We start from the raw sequence: 19857 nt of genomic DNA, 5'->3' as shown, positions 1-19857 counted from the left end.
CAGAGATGAGATCCTTGCAGTCATCTCTGGCGAGCTGAAGCAGATCATCCCAGGGGAACTGGCTCCAACGCTCCTCATTGTATCCAAGAGGCTCTGGAGGAGACAATTTCCAATAAGCATAACAGATTGAGTTCAGCACATACATTACTATATGAACTTCGGAAACGTACCCATGACGTCCGAGTTGAGCAAGTCCCAGTGCTTCTTCGCCGTCTCCATGTAGTTCCGGAGTCCGCCGAGCTCCTTTTGTTGCTTCTGGATGGTTTCAGTATCAACTTTTCTTTTTAACTGGAATTCACCCTCCTTCCGGATGAGTTCCGAGTTCTTTTCTGCCAACTTTTTCTCCGCCTCTGCAAGCTTCACCTGTAGATCTTTCTGGGAAGAGCGAAGAGTCTCGAGCCCGGAGGAGGCGGCGGCGAGGGAAGAGGATGCACCTATCCAAGATAAATCAAGATCAGTTTGGAATTCGGATCATGAATTATCCGTACGAGAGTCGGAAACCAACCTTGGGAGTATGACAGTTGCTTCTTCAGATCCGCGTTCTCCTGCTTGAACATTTGAATTTTCTCCGCCTGGCTTAATGTAACGCGGCGCTGCAGGGCAATATTTTTGTGGAGCTCGTAATGCAGAGCCTGCTGTTCCTATAAGTAAAAACAGAGCAGGAGTAAATTCCGGGTATTTTACAAGTATGTCCTTCTAAAGCATTGATGCCGGAAACGTTACCGCCATAACGCTTGGGGACTACTGCGACATTTTTCAAAATCTTCTTCAGTTTAAGTTTTCTCTAAGTATTTAGACGCTAACTATTGACTAGTTTCCGCCTATATACTTGGGGGCTACTGCGGAGTACCTTGCGCTTGCAGAGGGGTTTGTCGAGGAACTTGCCAACATCCTTCTTGAAGTCCTGAATTTCCGATGACTCGGCGTCAGGCTTACCCCAGGCATTGTCCAACATGGAGTTGAGCAGATCCTGTTCAAGTTCCCATTTCTCCGCCTCAGTGAGCTTGTTGAAAATTTGGTTGCGTATGCTTTGGGGGTGGAGGTAAGGTCAGCCGGATCTCCAAAGTTCTTCGGAAACACGACGACATCGCCTGCTGCAACTTCAGCCTTTTCCAAAGAGTTGACTTCCGCCTCCTCTTGGCCTTGAATTCCAGCTTCTTCAGGGGAAGCTTGTTTTGCTCCGGAGTTTTCTCCGCCCACTTTCTCGCTACTTACCGGAATTATCTCCGGTCGAGTTTCTGTAGCAGGAGGGGGAGATCGCTCAGCCTGAGGAGGAGATGGCTAGGGAGTGGCGTGGGAAGCACTTGGTGGAGCTGGCGTTGCAGGGCCAACGGCCGGAGACTTCTTCATATACTTGGTGATGGGCTCCTGAACGTTGGTCCGTGCGGTGGTGGTACTCGGATTCCTACAAACAGGCAAAGGAAATAAATAAGTAACAAGTTCTATCAAAACAAAGATGCGCTATACTCGGAAACTCACGTGGTACCAGGAATGTTGGGGCGCGATCGTTTTCCTGCTGTTGACAGCAGTTTGATGCGTTCACGCTCCGCCTTCTTGGAGTTCAGCGGAGGTGGCTTCGTGACTTTGGGCTTCTTGGCGGAGGCCTCGCCTCTAGCTCTGGCTTCGGAGCCGGAGGCCTTGGCACGGGGACGCTTAGTCGGGCGAGGGGCGGCCTTTCGAGGCGCTTGCTCCTCTTCCTCCTCGCCGTCCTCCGGATCCTCCTCCGCCGCTTCGCCGCTGACGGGGACTCGGAGTATGTTGCGCAAATCTTCCTCCGCCAAAGTGTCGAGCTGAGAGGAGGATTCGAGAGTAAGTTAGAACACATCAATGATATGAGAAATTGAAGAATAGCAAAGGTACAAGTGCTTACCGGAGGATATTGGTCGTTCGTGTTGATGTCTTTTATCAATTCTGGGACCGGTTGGCCCCGGCCTATCTTCACAAGAGTTTTGATTCTCCTCTTGAGGGAATCAGCATGGAGATCGTGGCGAGTCACTCGGAGAGGGTCGTCCGCCCCGGTGTATGCACAGATTAAGCGTGTGCTATATCGCAGAGGCTGGATCTGCCGAGAGAACCAGCTAAGAGTGAGCTGAGTTCCGGTTAGCCCGTCGTGGACTAACCAAGAGAATCTCCGCGCAGCCTTCTCCAGTATCGGAGTCTGAGCGAGCGTGGGGACGAAGCTCCAGCTATCGCGTTCTTCCGGAGGCTTGTTGATGAATTTGGGCAGCCCTTCATGGACACCCGGAACAACGACGTTCTTCACATAGAACCATCCGCATTCCAGTACCGGACGGATTCGTGGGAGTCGTGTGGCGGATACATGCGGCCAGGTCGGAGCATGAAGGTCATCCTGTCGCAGTTCACCATGTTCTTGTCCTTGGTCTCTTTCTTCACCCGGAAGAAAAACTGCCAAAGTCTGACATCCGGGCGGATTCCGAGATGCCCTTCGCAGAGTGTGACAAAGTTCGAGAGGAGGAGATAAGAGTTCGGACAGATATTATGGGGTTGAAGCCCATAAGTGTTGAGGTTGGAGAGGAAAAACTCCGAACAGGGGAGCGATAATCCGCGCTCAACCCAGGCCTTTGTCAGGACTCTTTCGTCCGTGTCTGGTTTGGGGATGTCGGATTCGTGCATGAAACTCCATTGCGGAGAAATCATGCCTTCGCTCTGAAGATCCCTCAGTTCCGAGTCCTTGATTTCACAAGGCCACCACTGACCCTTCTCGCCCTCTCGGATCTTGGCCTTGGAAGCCTTCTTCGCTTCCGCCTCCTGCACTTTAGCTGCCATCCTAGCTTGACCTTCAAGTTCCTCTTGGATATCTTTGGAGGTGGGGATCTGTCCTAGTGCAGTATTGGAAGAGGCGGAGAATGGTTGAGCTAGCCTGATGTCAGAAACATATGGTGGCAAGTATGCAACGGGTTCCGGGCAGATTGGTTCTAATGTGCTGGGATCCGGGCTATTCGGAGAACTACCAGTATAATTTGGTGAACCATGCGACATACTTCCGGCTGCACCCATGCAAACTAATTTGAGTAGTCGGAATCTACACTACTTATTCTTCTTCTACAAGGCCGGCGCACTTACCGTTAATGGCGCGGTGGTTCTTCGGGACGCCGGTGAAGTCGAGGTGGCCGGACTTGCGGCGTTGGGCCTCTAGCGACCATGAATCGGCGGCGGAGGCGAAATCCCGATCAAACGCGCAGATCTTGGGTCGAGGGCGACCTTGGAACGACGGCGGATGAAGCTCCCTGTGCGAGGTGTCGCCGGAGTTGAGATCTCACGGGCGGCGCTGCGCGAGGAAGAAGATGAGGAGGGGATTGCGGTGAAAGAATGAGAAGTTACCGCGCGCGGGGGTATTTATAGACCTCGCGCGGAGATTTGTGTTTCGGATCCGACGGTGGAAAATTAACGGTTGTGCCGTTGGATGCGTGACACGTGTCTTAGGTTAAAAGCGGTGAAACGACGTGGAAGGTAACTTGACCGCGCGAGCCCGAAATTTCCGGCTAAAGATTCGCATCTCCGAAAATTTGGCGCGGGAAAAAAGGAAGTTGTGCGCGGGATAAGTGGAATATCCACTACATTGCCGTTAATAAAGAAAAGTTGATTTCCGAGAAGATGACATCGGAAATGAGTAAAGTTTTGAAGCTCTTCAAGATTCTCTTCGAAACCGAGTTGATTGAAGTCGGAGGAATGATGAATCTCGGAGAACTTCGGGGGCTACTGTTGTGGGTATACTTTATGGGTATATCAACGGCATGGCCTAGATCCGGCAAGGCCGGGTGGCCCACAGATGGTGATGAGGCATGTGGCCCATCGGGCGGCCCAGTTGCTGTAGATCATGAAGGATGAAGTCCAGCCCAGGAACAAGGAGCCGGATCCCAACCGATCTACGAAGGAGGCCAGATCCGTGAAGGCCCATGAAGTATCCGGATCCAGCATGGCCTTGGTGGAAGGCGGATCTTTGACGTACACGACAAGATATTGTACCGTAGTTAGGCAACTTGTATTCCGGCTAGGACTCTCCATGTAAACCCTAGATCCGTGCGCCTTTATAAGCCGGATCCCGGGAGCCCTAGAGGGACAACCACAACTCATTGTAACAATGCGAAAGCGCCCAGATAATTCCAGGCAAGCATCAGTAGGCCCTGTCATTGAGCATGTGTTCCGAAGCTGGGTAAATCGCGTACCACCGTCCCGAGTGCACTCCGCCCTATGGCCCCTACTTCTTCTCCCCCTCGTGAGGATCCCTCCTCCGAGGTACCGTCGAATAGGCAACGACAGAGAGGTAGCAAGACAAGCAGAGAAGGAGTGGAGACGAGACGTGTGGTATGTTTACCGTAGCTTCTTCCGAGTAGGGGTACGACTATGTTGAGGGTGTGTGGCACCACAAAGGTAGCCAAGCGCCACAAAGGCATCGCCCTATTCCTCGGTGAGCACACCCCACAAAGGAGTACTCATTTTTCAACTATGCAAGGCCGGTCGAGGCGGCTAACCTTCACACAAGGTTGGGGCAAGACTCCACAAACAACTTGGAGGCTCCCAATAACATCTAGAGCTAGTACATCACCAACCTAGCCTCTAGAATCACTCACAACCAAGGATACCCACTTAAGGATATCTAGGGTTTCCAATTTTACTAAGGAAAGTTGGGTATTTTCGAATTTTCTTGGGTAGATAGGTAGATCAGGCTATCCTCCATCGATTCCCAAAGTTTGTGGAGATTTGGTTGGCTAGGGTGCCCCTTTTATAGGCCATATGCGTGAAGTGGCCATTGAAGCATAGGAGTGGGGCGGATGATCCGGGATTATGAATACCCGCATGATCCCCCTCCCCCCCTTCCGGATGATCCGGTCTGGGCGTTATTGAGGGAGGGGTCAGATAGTCCGACTACACCCCATAGTTGGGAACATCAAGGGGCGGATGAAATATACTTCCCCCTTCTAGGAGTGTGCCATCCTTTTGTGGCGGACTGAACGTAAATTTCATCTGGGCCGGAATACATCCCCCCTTTATGGGAGCTTTATATACTTCTGTTGGGGGTGGATGGTGGGGCCAAATATTTGGCCCTCTGTCACCCCGGATGGTCCAGCCCCAACTTTCTTCAGGGAATCTTATGTGCATCGTCTAAGGTCCATGGTGAGGGGGGGGGGATGGTCCAACCCGTGACATGCAGGATTATACGCCCCCCCTAAGTTAGACCATTCTCTTCTGATCTTCTTTCTTCTTGACACCTCAACTCATTGCATTCCACCAAAAGTAAAGACCACCACCAAGTCATAGATTTCAACCATGAACTTTTGATTTTGGTGGGTCATTAACCAACATGTGTTAAATTTGAATACCTACACACTTGAGAACACACGGTAAAATTCGTTCGCGTATTGTTAACGAACACATAAAACCCAAGGAAACTGGAAATACTCTTTCATCAATGGTTACTCAAATCTCTTGTTTTCACTAGTTACATATGAGTAATATGTACATATATAATATTACTACAAGCATAATAAGCTATACCAAAAGATGATATCTAAGGATCTAGACCATGCATAGAGGTTTAGTCATACATACTTGATACTAGAAGTGAGCTTTCTGATTCTTTCTTGCTTCTAAATCTGCAAGGACATCCTCATAGGTGTATGTCTGAAGAATATCACCCTCTATGTTGACTAATAGGTTATTGGCAACATAATCATCCTCCATCTTATTATGCAACATTTTTTAACGATCTTTGTACTAAAAAATGCATGTTACTTACCATAGAAACCGAAATAGTAATGAGCAGACTTGCCATGGAAACTTTCTACTCGAAAGTAATGCTCCTTGGTGAGTTGATTGGGATGATGATGGGCACGACCACCACACATGATGTATGTGTCCTCAAAGTCGGGAATGTTGATGGATTGGTTTACACAATATTCAGTAACCTTGTTAGTAAATTCTTAGTAGCCATCATCTGAGTTGTTGAAGACACTCTTTTATTGAGGACACTAAACAAACAACATTAACAATATCTTGTAATTTCTTCTAGACATCTTGTCCAAGCACTTCAGTTATCTCAGATATTTCCTTCATCAAACATAGAACAAAGATGAACTCACCTCTCATGTTCCTAGCTCCGCCATAACCTTTTCCTTGCAAGTGCTAAATATCAAAACCAAGGTTTTATAAAACGAAGAACAATTCATGTTTGAGTGTCTAAGACTTTGTGTCCGCCACATGTACCACGTCAAAGAATCTCTCCTGCAAAATGCCATATTTATCCTCAAATATGAGGGCCATTGTCATTTGCTCTCTCTTTGTTATGTCACATGTTTCATCTACTAAAATAGAGTATTTAGAATCCACAATTTCATCACAAATATGTTTCCTAATTTTGGAGAGCTTCTTATAAATCTCACATGATGTGTTTGGAATTGTATGGACCATTCCCCCTCCCACAACTTTGGCAATCTCAGTATGGAATTTAGAAATAAGGTCGCTCATTTCAAGAAAGTTTCCTTTATTCTTGGACTAAGGTGTCTCATCATGCCCTCTAAAAGCACAAGATTGCAATTGAAACTCATAGGCACAACCGCCTTTCAACCTTATCCTTGTCCTTCACCGCTATAATGTTTTCTATGTGACGTGTTTGATGCATCAAGTCATGACAAATGGTAGTTGCATTGTTGTGTGGCAAGCATGGCACGTGAACCTATGTGAGTCAAGAATGTGCAATGTTTCCCACAATCAACCCTCTTCCAAATATTAAATCCATCCACAATGAATACATTAGTTGATATAGGTATAGTACACCTGTTTTGATCCTGCTAGGTTTAGGCGATTCATGTGATAATGCTTATATACCCATGGTTACCTTTTTCCCTTTGTTAAACATAAACTTCTGAATACCTAAATATGCTCTACATGAAAGTGTAATTGGTTAAGATGTTCGAGTGCTTTGTTAGTCTGAAGGTTGACAACCCCCAAAAGTCAGATTGTGTCACACGTGCTCTATGCAAGGGGTGTTTCCTCAGCTGGAGGGAGGAGATGAAACTTTGGCTACTATAGGTATAGTAAAACTATTTTAATACTATTAGGTTAGGTGATTAATGTGATGATAATGCTTATATATTCCCTTAGTTAGCTTGTTTCTTTTAACGTTTAACTGTCTGCACAACTATGGATGCTCTTCATTCATGATACTGCTTATTAAACCTGAATCTAGTTAATTGCAGAAAATATGTTACCAGTTCCTCCGCTACGTGAAAGCTCCTTCTCACAGGACTGAATATAGAGGATCAATTTGAAGTTGCGGTTCTTAATACTTTCTTTTATCCTTTCTTTGGAATTGACCAGTTTGCCACGTGAAGATGAGGACCATTGTTAAGCTACAAACTCGACTTATGGATGTAAACAGTTATATTGCCAATTGCTACTTCCTCTGTTTTTATAACACGTTTTAGCATGCTTAATTATCTAGCTAAAACAACAAGCTTATTAACTTGCTAAAACAACAAGCTTAATTAGCTTGCTAATATGAGTACTTCTTGTGCATTTATCTGCTCCATACCTTAGAATGTATTTAAATGGAAAATATAGGATTATTAATTTTAATTCAAAAATCATAACAGTTGATGTTTAAATAAAACATGAACGCCAGTGCATCAAAAAATAGAACGACAAAACTGATTTGGATGCCCGTAACAAAATAAACTCTATCAGAGACGATTAGGAGAAATATTATTCGCCAGCAGTGAACAACTAATGACAACATGACATGAAATCTTATTGTCGGCCGTGAACTATTAATGACAAGTGACTCATAACTAGGCCATCAACACCAATATAATAACGACAGTTCGTATGGAACGAAGTCCATCATAGGACGCTAGAATTGACGGCCGCATGTTCTGTATCCACTCACCGACACATTAGTCCTGACGCCCCTCGTTTTGTCTATTCTCGCTAGATCTTGAGATGTACTAACGCAAACAATATTATTAAGCTCGCCACTGTAATGTTGCAACATTGCACCGTTCAACAGATGGAGCAACTACCAACGATGGACGAAACTCGATGCCTCGTTAGCGGTGCATCGTACCCGCAATGTTTCAAATGCCCATCACTGGTACACATTACCAGTGACTGTATACTGGTGACGTTGGCCTCTACCATTAGAAGTGTGGAAAAAATACCTGTCATTGGGCCTTTTACCATTAGAAGTGCGGAAAACCCTATCAACAACCCCGGACGATCCATTGCTGAAGAGCCCCACGAGGAAGCATCAACACCACCAAACTCACAGCCCATTGATGCATGTAAAATGCATGCATGAACTTTGTAGCTTATTGACACATAAATGCATGCATGAACTTTGTAGTTTGTTGACACATAAATGCATGCATGAACTTTGTAGTTTGTTGACACATTTGCCACATGTGTCAATAAACTACAAAGTTCATGCATGCATTTTACATGCATCAGCGGCCACCGCCTAGACCGAAACCAGCGTTGTCGTGACTTCACTCCTTGGCCGTGAAACCGCACCCTCATCTCCCGAGCCGCATAACCCATCGAAGAAGGTCCCCCAAGATCCCTACAATGGGGGATGGTAGAAGAAGGGTGCCGCCGCCACAAGAACCGCCTGAGCCGCGCCCGACGAATTCTGCCAGCGGCGGCAGAACGGGGAGGGGAGGCGGCGGTCTGGTTCGCCCCTGTTCACCCGCACGTGGGCCGTGGGGCAAGAAGTGAGTGGGGTCGGGGAAATGATTTTTATGTTCTTTATCTAATTATCTCTTTGCAAAATTAATAATTTACATGCAAATGATGAACAAAAATACAATCAATAGATTTAGCCAACCACAAGTCCCTATTGACTTATTTGTAGAATAGACGTGGAAATACCACGGATATCTCTCAATGAACGGTCCAACTAAGGTAAAACCAAAGTTAACAGGTATATCATAGGAGTAGAGGAGCGCACAGATAGTTCTTCCCACCCGGGAATGAGTGTACCTTTGGCTCGGCCAGTGTTCTTCTAGTTCATCGCTAAGCAATCCACGTAGTAGGATGTAGGGTTGTTATATCACGAGAGCTCCTGAACCAGGGTAAAAAAAACCTTGTGTCCCCTTGTGTCCCTTTGTATTGATTAGAAGCGGCAGGGTCTAGAGCGTTCACGCACCCTTTGCCGAACCAATATGACATTAATAAAGTCTCCGGTGTTCAGGAACACATCCGCGATAGACAAATTGAGTGCCACAAATTTGGCGAAGCGGAAATGAATCAATATTTTGCTAAAACATTGGCACTCGTCCATGCAAAATGAATCACAACGCGCGAAATAGTTCGTGAGCAAATACACAAGGTCTCACCGGCTACGATCGCCAGCACCACACAAGACACACATGCATATACACAATCATCAATTGCAAGCAAAATTTGGATATTTTTTTCACAAATGCCACCGAACAATAAGCTGACCTTAGAGACAAGTAGATCCGTCAAGATGATGATCAAGCAAGTGGTGAATGTGAGGAAAGGTGGAGGAGAGCTAGTAGATGCTTCAGAGCATAATGCAAGTGGGTTAATCGGGAGAGCAAGAGGAGAAGAGAGAGTGAGAGGTGGAGGATCCATCAATTACCCTTAATTAGGAAGCGCGGTCTAGCTATCAGTGGGGAGAGTGGGAGGGAGAGAAAAAATGATAAACTACAAGAGAGCTAAGAAGAGGAAGAAATGGAGGGAGAAGATGTGTCCAACCGGCCTGAAAAGTGGTATGCGACACAACATCGGTGTTAAGAGCATCTCCACCGGTACTCCCCAAAGAAGCGCCGGCATACATGCCGGCAGGGGAGCGCCGGCTGCAGGCAATTAGTTTTTGGGGACCGTGCCTCACACCAATTAGCCCAATAGAGACGTCGGCATGATGCATGCACATGGAAGTGGGGACAGAAAAAGTAGGAGAGAGAAGAATCTTTAGAGGGCTGGGTCACATGCAAGTGGGGCACATATGCAACTTTTTGAGAGAAATTGGACACGGAGCTCCCAATCGGCTCCCTTCGCGAAGGGATTGCTACAGGCGTGCCGGCATTTTTATTGGGTGTCAAAGTGGCCAGCACTTTTTCAGCACCGCCGGTGTGGACACTTTCTCTCTCTAGGACCTCAAAGTGCTATTGGAGGACTATGGGGAGGACCGGTGGAGATGCTCTAACAACACGCCGCCATTAATTTATATATTTGTGACATGCTAAGAAAGTCTCACGGCGCCGCTATCTTGGGTCTCGAATCTGGTTACCGCCTAAAATTGCAGCGGTCTAGAACACTCTCCCTCCGGCCCGTGGGTCATGCAATTTAGGCGGCCTACCACATTGCGCTCACGGCATCCGTCTTCCAAAGTAGGGGGCCGGGTGACTTAATGCTACTTGTCAGGGCAGACTTATTAATATATAAGTTTTGGTTAATTTTATAGTTTTTAGCTTTTCCTGTTTTCATTTAATATAGTTGGCAAATAAATAATTTCCAAAATTCTTTTGCTATGCATCAATATTTATTTTCATATACATGGAAATTACTTTCAAACTATTGGGCTTTTATTTTGAAATACAAAAACACTTTATTTTATGAAAAAACATGAACATATTCCTCATATATATAAGATATCGAAATTTTATGTATACAATTTCTTTAGGTAACATGTTAAACTGATTATTTTTAAAATTCATGGATATAAAAGTTATATAGAAAATATAAAAATTGATGTGTTAATGGGCCGAGCCAATGGCTAGCTGGCACTAGTAGAAAAAGGCCCATTTCCAGAGGGGCTTTTGTACCGGTTAAGCAACCGGTACAAAAGCTTCGGTACAAAAGTCCCCACCTTTGGTATCGGTTCCTTACGAACCGGTATTAAAGGGACCTCCACATGGGCATGCAGGAGAGCGCAGGGCGAGGGAGCTTTGGTTGGCAGCCGCGGCAGAGAAAATGCATAAATCTTTGCTGCAGCACAGAATTCAGGGTTTAGGGGTTTAGGAGGGGTTTAGGGGTATCGGACCGTTTCATATCGCGTTGATGCGCCAGAAACGCGTTTGGGTTTAGGTAGTATGAAGATAAAGGTGATACATAGCAACTTGGTGCATATAATATAGGGATTTCTATTTTCGTGCCCTCGGTTCCTTAGTTGTGCTCAGTTTTCCCCAGCTCCTTAGTTTTTCCTCAGTTTTCCCCAAGACCTTGTCTGAAACCATCACAGATGCTGTAACGGCCGGTTGCCCGACGGTTGCCCGACTAGTGGGGCCGCGTAGAGCCTGCAAAGACACGTCAGACCATCCATCTTTGTTTGACCGTAAGCATCGTTGTATCCCTGACCAAAACGCGCACGAGTGGGGCTTCGGTATATCGAATGAAAAGTGGGCCATGGCGCTGATACAAGGGGCAATACACGGGTAGGAATAGATTTTTAAACGGAGCTCTACAGCGATGGCACAGAGGAGGTGGCCTCGCGGGGTGCCGAGATGAGATCGACGTCCACAAAGAACTGCATGAGGCGAGACCAGACGCATTAGATAGATATGAACTAGACGCGTTTAACCATGCAAAGAAGAGAAGAAATGGTCGACGACATCGACGACTACCCCAAAACTTTGACTGACCGTGTCCGACACGAACATGAGCAATGTAGAGAAAACTAGTGTCTCTCCTTTCTGGCGTGTATAGATGGGTGCTAGAAGAGTGTGGTGGCGAAGGGAAAGACCTCGCGGTGGTCTGTGGCGTCCAGAGCATAGCGGGCGGCGTGGCCGTGCCCACATCGGCGTGCATGCATGTTCGGCAATGGCATCAGCATGTACGTTCGGCATTGGCCTCGGCGGTATCTCTGGTGTGTCAGTGATCGAATGAGGGGACGGGATTGAGGGTGCATCCCGACGGTGACCTAGCAGTGGCGGCGAGCATAGCCATTCTGACCATGCCGATATCGGCATCGGCAAAGTTTGGAGGCTGTGGTGCTCGAATCAAGGTGGGATTTGTTTCTTGTACGCCAAAAGTGATTTGAAACAAGTTTCGTGTTGAAGGTTAGGTAACGAAAGTTTGTAACTAAGCCCAAAATTATACTAGCGCCATGGTGAGGTTCTTTTTGATAGAGCTATACGGTTAGGCAAACTTTTTTGACACTTTTTAGATAGGGTTCCTTGTTGTTACACGTATGGCATCATGTATGGCAAATTTGGGGTCATTTGGAGATGTTCGAAAAAATCACTTTGCTTAAACGCATGCCGTTTCGTCTCACTGAAACCAGCTTTTCTAACAAGGTGATTTATTCTACCTTCTCTAAATGACCTCAAATTTCATACAGCTGATCTTCTATACATAGATAGATAGATTGTTTCGTTTTTATATTTTCCGAACTTTTTATTTCCCTTTATAATACCCAAATGATTTTCAGGTCAAAACCTTGAAAAACAACATCATGTATGGCATCATTTTTGCCCTAAATTTCAAATTTTGTGAAACTTTCCCTTTTAGATATTCCTTGTTGTTATAGATATGGCATAATGTATGCCAAATTTGGTTAGGTCTCACTGAAATCAGCTTTTGTAACAAGTTAGGTTTTTTCGACCTTCTCAAAAGGGATTTTTTTCTACCTTCTCTAAATGACCTCAAAAATCATACAGACGATCTTCTATACAAAGATAGGTAGATTTTTTCGTTTTTAAATATTTTTGAACTTTTATTTCCCTTTATAATACCTATTTGTTTTCAGGTCAAAACCTCGAAAGTTAACATAACTAGATGGTGAACCCTTCCAAACTTCAAATACAGAGATAGATAGATTGGTTCGTTTATCATTTTTACCGTGAATAGTAATGGCTACAAGAAATCGGTGATGGTTTATCATTTTTTGCGTGAAAAGTAATGGATACAACAAATCGGTGATGGTTTATCATTTTTTTCGTGAAAATTAATGGCTACAACAAATCGGTGATGGTTTATCATTTTTGCGTGAAAATTAATGGCTACAACAAATCGGTGATGGTTTATCATTTTTTGCGTGAAAAGTAATGCCTAAAAGAGTTTATAATTTTTAGCGCGTGAAAATGAATACAGAAAACCGCCCTTTAGCATACTTAGAGAGTGGAAGGTAATCGCCGACGAGAGAGAGAGATGGGTTATCCCGCCCGTCGGATCATACGATCAACGGTCGGCGGGCACGATCCGCGTGACATGGGCTAGACCAATCGGGACAATGTTGCACGTGTGAGAGAATTTGTGGAGGGAGAGGGCAAAGCCGAGTAGTATCAAGAAACCAAGGGCACCTATGTAATAAACAGACTAAGGGATTCAAATATGAGATTTAAAAAATGGAAAATGCGTGTTTTGTACAATGAAACCCATCTTGGCCTATCTCAAACTATTTGCAATACGGATATACATGAGTGTGAGAATTGTGGCCTCATTTAGACAAAGTATGTTTTGGGGAAAGTCTGTTTTGGGAAGGGCTTATTGTGGAAAACCATGCACCTTCATAGCTACTAGGTGATTTGAGAAGGCCTTTGAGAAGTGGCAATTTGTGGTAAAACTTGATTTATCTATGACTTATCTATGTTTTGAGAACTGGCAATTTGTGGTAAAGACTCCATGAGTATGTGCCACTATTTTTCGGAATTTTTTGCACATTAAATGACACATTTAACTAGTTAATCCCATTTGTTGACTCGTCCGTTGACCAGCTACTTGAGGGTAAAACTGAGCATATTGCACTAGCCGGTATTAGCACTCAAGGGGAAAACCGAGCACACAAAAAATGCTAGTATAATACTCGAGGTTATACCTGAGTATATCTAAATTTCCGGGGTTAGACTCGAGGACGCGTGTTGCGGTGCAGAAATGGAAGACGTGCAATTGTTGACGCGTAGACGCGGGTCGCGGTGCAGAAGTCGAAGACGTGCAATCGTGGACGCGTGTCGCATTGCAGAAGTCCAAGACGTGCAGACGTGCAGCGGTGGACGCGTAGGATGCGGGTCGCATTAACCACCCCTTGCCTTTATGGACGCCTCCTCCCACTATCTCTGTCACTCTCACTCGCCTACGCAACGCTGCTTCTCTCACGTCCCATCATCTTCTCCAAAGCAAAAAACTCTCTCCCTCTCCCTCTCCTCTGTCGGCGAGATGGACAAGGAGAATGCCAATCCCATCAACCACGGCGCCGTCTCTCCAAGCGCGACGCCTCCCTCTTCGCCGTCGTCCCCTCAACGGACGTCGCCGCTGTCCCCTCAACGGACGTCGCCGCCGTCCCCTCAACGAACGTCGCCGCCTCCTCCGCCGGTGCATCGGAGGCTGCTGCCGTCGGTGGCGCTCAAATCCCGCCGGGATGGGACCCCTACGAGGAGGTGCCGTACGTCCGGCCCTCGAACCCCTACGACACCTCCATGGAGGACCCATGTAACGAGGTAACTACGGTTTGCTTCCTTTTTTGTTCCCCATTCCTTTTTGAACCCTATTTTTGCTGGTGTAGATGGATCTGTGGATGGATGAGTATTGGGCTAATATTTGCGCCGATTTTATTCCATTTTGCTTTGATCCCTCCTTGATTTCGTTTAAGATTTGGGGTTCGGCCGTTCGGTTAATTTATGCAAGTAATAATGGGATCTCAATCGGTTAATTTATGCAAGTAATCATAGGATCTCAATCAGTTATTTTATGCACGAATCAAAAGATATCAACCGTTTAATTTTGCAAATAATCTGGAATGTGTTCAAGTTCAGATCTGGAATCTGTTTCTTTGCCTATGATGAATCGGTGGGCACAGATTTTTACAGGGTGGGTTCAGCGAACCATTTCTATGTACAAATCTGTTGTGCATGAGCTTTGGTTCGCTTACACCGTCCCTGTAGACATATAATCGTGTCCACTCTAACTGAGTCTACCTCTGTTTTTCCTAACTTTGTTATCATGCACGTTAGTCATCGTTGCAACTCATTCACTAATAGTTCCCGTTTGATATGGATCAGCTGTCTGGCAGCGATGTCGGCAGCGACTTCGAGCACCATGACATCAAGACTCGCCAGGTGCCGCGGAGGCTGCAGGTCGGCCAATACGTCTCCTACTTCGCCAAGGGTGTCTACAGGTGCCCCTTCTGCACTAGGAGGCTCGGCGGCACTGACTTCAACTGCCTCCTCACACATGCCGAGAACATCGGCAACACCAACCCCAAGGTCGGCGCGTCGGTGAACCCCCACTCCTTCCGCGCCAAGCACATGGCGCTCGGCATGCACCTCCGCAGCATCCAGCCGGTGGAGATCTCCGCCGGGCGCATGCCTCCGCTCAAGCCCAAGGCTCCCAAGGGGAGCAACAAGTGGAGGCAGAGGAAGCTGGGGTAGGCGGAGTCCTGGACGTGTGCTGCTGCTGCCTCCTCCATTTTGTTGTTGGGGTCCCTTTGTTGTTAGCTAGGGATCCCTCGTTGTTATGTTGTTAGTATGATGGTGCTGTGAAGAACCTCGAACCCTACTATGTTTGGCTGCTCGAATGCAGCTTATTATCTAGGGAGGGATCCCTATTATCTATCCCTATTCTACTATATGACCTTGTGAATTTATCGTACATTCCCTGTAGATTTGCTTCTAGATTTAACTACATACATATGGACCAGATGGAGTACTAGATTGGGCTCCCTACTAGATTTGCTGCCATATTAGGCAAACAACGAGGGCCAAAAGGCACAAATAGTAATTGAAGAAAGATAGAAATGCAAGCTTCTCTAGATTTGATACTAATTATGTGAAAAAAGGCAGAGAGAAGGAGGCAGAAAAGGTACTCTTAAAAGGGAAAATGCCAATTTGGGTCGAGAGAGATAAAACCCAGCTCCTGCTCACGTGCAACCAAACGCTATCTCGTCCTGTCCCACGCGGTCCCTTTCTACCAGCCCCACGCGACGCGGGCCCACACGACACGGCCCCACACGTCAGCACGGAACGGTCAACTAAACGGGAATCCTACCGTCTGAGCTGCTTCTGCGCGTTTCAAACAAGGACTTGGGGAAAACTGAGGAAAAACTAAGGAGCTGGGGAAAACTGAGCACAGCTAAGGATCCGAGGGCACGAAAATAGAAATCCCTATAATATAACACATGTAATTGCATAGGATCGCAAATTAAGTAGTACATGTTGAAGATCGATCTTCATGCATATATAGTGGTACTCTCCGAGGCATACTATCTATTACATGTAGCATAGTGTTACTCTCCGAGTCAAACTATATGTTACACGTAGATCTTCATTCATAGTGGTACTCTCCGAATGGCGGTATGACGTCCCGAAGAAAAAATCCCGCCAATTGCTTTGAAGCGTTCCTCGATTGATATCCTGTCCCGCTTTCTTGACAACTGTAAAAGAATGAGATACAAATAAATACATGAGCTATGTGTGTGTGTATATATATCAAATCACAATCAAACAATTATTACTGAAACTCAACACAACTTATGGTAACAAAATAAATTTGTGAATATTGTTTTCGTACCTCTTTATTTCTTTGATTATTCATTCTCTCGCTGACAATTCTGTGGATGTACTCGCAAATGTAGTATCCACATAGATTAGTCCCCTCTGGTTGTTTCGGGCATTTCTGTACAAGAATATAATTCAATCAAACAATAATCAAGTATGATAAAGGTGTGTGGACCTAGGTAGTACTACTTACTTTGTTCGCACGCCATATCAGCTTCGGTTTCCATTCACGGAACTGATCTTCCTTGATGAACATTTCACATACCCTGCCCGACAAAAGAAAATGCATAAAAGAGTTATCAATTAGTTGATATCAGGAAATTAACAAAAAAAACGATAAGAATTAAAATTACTTTTTGAGCATAAGAAAAGCCATCTTGTACAGTATAGGCTCTTTGTTTTGTGAGTCAAAGACTTCAACATCTCCATCGTACATTTTAATGATGATAAGAATAAAGTGGAATCTGCGCACGATTAAATATGCAGTGTCATATATATAAGTCATCAGTTAAAATTTGAACATCTCGTGAGCAAAATAGAATGTGTTATAAGACAGTAACACTCACTTGAAGTTGTATGGCCAAAGTATTTTCCTTTTGTCACGTTGTCGCTTCAAAAACCTTAGCAAAGTCTCCGGTGTATCCCTGTTATAGAGGGGGTCTTCTATGGTTTTAACATGCATTGTATCCGGGTCAATGAACCCAATGTCCATGATTTCATCCCTTTTGCATTCGAGCATCTTCGATATGCATAATATAGAGCACAAAAGATTATAATTTGCAGACAATGAACGAGCTGAGCTAAATACTTCTCAAATTACTTAAATAAATCACTTATAGACAATAGCAACTGACGATAGATTTGTCGAGGGCCCGAAGATTGTATAACTGAAAAAGTTCGCAGAAGTCAACGCTCACAGAGTATTCTTGGAAGTAGTGCTCTTCCTTAACTCGCACCATGATAGACTCGATCCCTCTCTTTGTGGCATTACTGTACCACACATGCAAATTACGCATACTTGTTGGTAGCTTCCTGAGATTCTCGACCAAATCTTTCCCTTGAACAAATTTATATGCTACTTCAACAATGGGGTAATCGATGTATTGTCGAGAACTTTCAACGACCTTCTCGTCAAACACCTTGAGAGGGGGGACCGATTGAACGGGTTGTTCTCCGAGCTGGTGCACTTGTTGTTTCCCCTTTTTCGTCGTGACACCCGATGGATTGGGTTTTTTTTGCCTCCATCATCTCGTCATACGACCTTTCAATAGAACGCCTATAGTCAGATGGCGGCGATGGTACAGGGTCATATAGATTCTCAACGGTATGCACAACTTTCACCGGATCTAGTGTCTTCTCAAAAGGTATCTCTGGCACTTTCTTAGCAAAAAAGGCTTTCAGCTCGGAGTTACAGGTTTCCATGTTTTCCTCGATACTTTTTTTTTCCCAAGGTAACTTCTCAATAGGCGGCAGTGGTTTCTCTTTTCTAGATCTCTTCCTAGGCGGTGTACCGTTCTGCTTAACGGACGCTGTCTTACGCAGAGGATCTCGAGATGGTGGACTCACACTGGGGTCCCTCTCAGGTAGGTGTGGACTTTGCTGCTCATGTGGACTGCTAGCAGGAGGAGTTGATGGCCTTTGCTGCTCATGTGGACTGCTACCAAGAGGAGTCGATGGCCTTTCCTGCTCATGTGGACTGCTATGAGGAGTCGGTGGCCTTTGCAAAAGGACGATGTATTTCTTGGGCCATAGGGTGAAACCGTGCTTGACATCGGTCATTGTCTTCTAATCGTCACCTCTAGGAAAATCAAGCTCCACTGTTTCAAAACCTGGAACAACTTCATCCACCCCGGCACGAACACAGCCAGGTGGAATGGGCATATGATGGTGCGTTGATCCATCTTCATTTGGGTAAACATAGCCGACCGCCTCCTTAACGGACGCGTTCCTGAATAACATATGTATCTCACAATCTGTCTTCTTCTTGACATAATACACGGGGTAGCTTCCTCCACATCCGTCGAGATGCGAGGAACCCACACTGCTTCTTCGCTGAGATGGGGCGGCATCGGCTTGAGGATCCTGTAGAAACAGCGGCTGATCAGGTGCCCTCTGATTTTTCTCAAGCGCCTCCACCCTATTTAACAATTCCGTTAACCTGTCTGACTCCTTCTTCTTCTTTCTCGAACGGCTTCTATAAGTGTCAGCGCACTCCGGCCACGCTTCCTTCATGGTGAGACCTAGGCGAGCTCGTACCCATCCAACGTGTTCAGGATTCCCCAGAGCGAGTGTCAGCTCATCATTCTCTATCGGGAATGTACTCTCCCTTTCTAACCTTTTCAATTGCATCTACAAGCTGCTTTGTGATTGCTTAATTTTTTTTCCTTCCATTTTCCCTGCGCAACGATCTGCCCTGTCTTTGGGTCCAACCCTGCCCCATGCGCGAACAACCAGAACTTGGACCGGTCGGGCCAGTCCCGTGTCTGTGGAGTGATTCATGCCTCCATCAGTTCATTTTCAAATGTTGTCCACTTCGGAATGGCAGTCTTGTAGCCACCTGACCCCAAAAGATGGAAATGTTTCTTCTTTGATGCATTTTTCGTATTTGTGACCGATCGGGACAAAGCAGTAGACGATTGCTTATACCTCTTAAATGCGGGCCAGTGATCTTTTATCTTCACTAGACTTTCATTGAATACTGGATCTTCATGCTTATATCTGTCCCATAAATTTTTCTTCCAGGTCTAGAATTGTGTGGCCATCTTCTTGAGAGTCCATTCCTTGACTTTCTTCTTCTGGCCTTCCGTCATGTCTTCCGGTAGGCTGAAGCGTGTCAGTAGACTGTCACAAAGAAAAAATTTAGAGTATCGTTGGCATAACTAGCTTCAGTCCCACGCGTTCTTCGGCTTATGACACTCTTGAATGCTGATCGGTACATGGTCCCTAACAAGAACTCCAGCTTGATTTGTAAATTTACGGCAATGCTCTTTGGGATCCACCGGTTCACACTATCCTTAAATGCGGTGATGGCTAACCTACCCTCGCCCTTTAGACGTTGCATCGGGCCTCGTTTTGTTTTATCAGATTTGCTCGATGATCCATAAGGATAAAAGAAAAATGATTCGTTAATAAGTGCAATACAAATAAATGAATGCATCTAGCGATGAACATAGACTTGATATATAAATATACACCTCGCCGGAGTTTGTTATGGACACTTCGTTGTCTCTTCTAATTTCTTCAGTCTCAAGTCCCTCACCGACATCGTTCAGAAATTGTGAGAACTCATAGTCATCTCCACTGCGACCGGTCAGTGGGGTGTCTCAGCATCACATCTTTCTTACGGTCCTCTTTGTGCCATCGCAACAACTTGGCATGCTCTTTG

Source organism: Lolium rigidum, chromosome 1 (assembly GCF_022539505.1).
Source record: "Lolium rigidum isolate FL_2022 chromosome 1, APGP_CSIRO_Lrig_0.1, whole genome shotgun sequence".
In the NCBI taxonomy this organism is placed as follows: Eukaryota; Viridiplantae; Streptophyta; class Magnoliopsida; order Poales; family Poaceae; genus Lolium; species Lolium rigidum.
The sequence above is the reverse complement of the archived record's forward strand: the minus strand, read 5'-3'. Positions refer to the sequence as shown.